A 1,732-nucleotide genomic window follows, 5' to 3' on the forward strand; every position below is an offset into this window, starting at 1 on the left:
GTAAACGAAATATATGTATTTATAAATAATTAAATATAATTTTTGAAAATAATAAAAAATATTAATGATTTAAATTAGACCAAACTCTTACAAATGGAACATTTTAAATAATAGAAAAGATGGACGATTTTAAATAACAAAGAAGATAAGCAATCCATTTTAAATAATAAGAAAGATGAACTGTATATTTAAAATAAGCACATTAACACGATCCTAACCGTTGAAATAAGTCATAAGTGCACCGTTAAACTGTCCACTGTTAATATAGTTATCTTTTTTATAACTACCCATTATTAATACTATTGCTTCTTGTTGACTTCTTCCATTCACTTACTTCCATTGAAGGTTTTTTTATTAAGATTTACATAAAAATTTGAAATTTTGTTTGTTATATGAGAGTATATAAAATTTTGGTTCGTTGCATGGGAGTACATTAAAATTTGAAATATAATTTAAATAACTTTATTCCAGTGGAGATGGATTGATTGGTTGGATGATTCCCATTAATGAATAAGAATTAATCCATCTTCGATAAAAAAAAAAAGGTAATCGTGTTAATAATGGACAGTTTAACGATGCACTTATATGTTTTTAAAGGAAACGTGTTAACATGTTTATTTTAAATGGTAGTTCACATTCCACGCTATTATTTAAAATGGACTGTTTATCTTTCTATTATTTAAAATTGCTCATCTTTCCTATTACTTAAAACATTCCATTTTTAAGAGTTTGGTCTAATTTAAATTATTAATTTCAAAAATTATATTTAATTATTTATAAATATATATATCTCGTTTATAGTGTAAACAAAATACGTATAAAATTATCTCGTTTACCATATAAACGAGATAAGAGAGATATTTATTTTGGTAAATATTTTTTAAATTATTTATTTCAATAATTATTATAATTAATTTATTTATTAAAATAAAAAATCCATTTAAATACAAGTGCTTTAATAAAAATATTTTTTCTCTTGCGGATACTCCTAACCGTCGTCCTGAAGTTGACATAAAGACATTTCAAGCATCTCTATCGGAGATGACAGTGAGGGTGCTTGAAGTGTCTTTAGTTTAGCCCATTTACACACAACGAAAACGTATATTTCATCATCCAAAAAAAAAGTGTATTTTAATTCTTGATTTTTTGTTTAAAAATACATGTTTTGTGATAAAAAAAAACGGTGTCTAATCAATTGTATAATTGTTTTTTTATAATAACATACTTATATATTACAAAATTTATCAATGTTAAATTATTATAGAAAAAATTATATAATTAAAATTAAAATTTTAAAAATTTTTATAAAAGCACTTGTATTTAAATGATATACGAAAAAATAGAATTGAAATTAGTACATCCAAAATATTAATGAATTTTTAAAAAATTGATACAAAACTAGTAAATGGACTAGTTTGGTGCTCGATATTCAATTTTAGGGACTAAAATGAGTCACTTAATGTAAAGTGAGGGACTAATTTGGTGCATCTACAATGATGACATAATAGATGACACGTGGACGAATAATGTTATGACATGTGGCTAAATAATATTGTGACATATGGCACAACCATCTACATCAGCATACCACGTATCATCGATAAACACATCATCATACCATTACGCGTGGCCAAACCATAGAGTAACACATGTCACTAACAATTATTATTTTGACCCAAAAAGTGAACAAAAAAAATTATTTTTTCAAAATTTATTTTAGTTTGATAAAAAT

General features: G+C 24.1%; 1 pseudogene; it reads right to left on the reverse strand.

Moving 5' to 3' along the window:
* The window catches only part of LOC107610835, a 10,089-nt pseudogene extending 9,798 nt beyond the window's left edge, over positions 1–291 (reverse strand).

Source organism: Arachis ipaensis, chromosome B08, assembly GCF_000816755.2.
Source record: "Arachis ipaensis cultivar K30076 chromosome B08, Araip1.1, whole genome shotgun sequence".
In the NCBI taxonomy this organism is placed as follows: domain Eukaryota; kingdom Viridiplantae; phylum Streptophyta; class Magnoliopsida; order Fabales; family Fabaceae; genus Arachis; species Arachis ipaensis.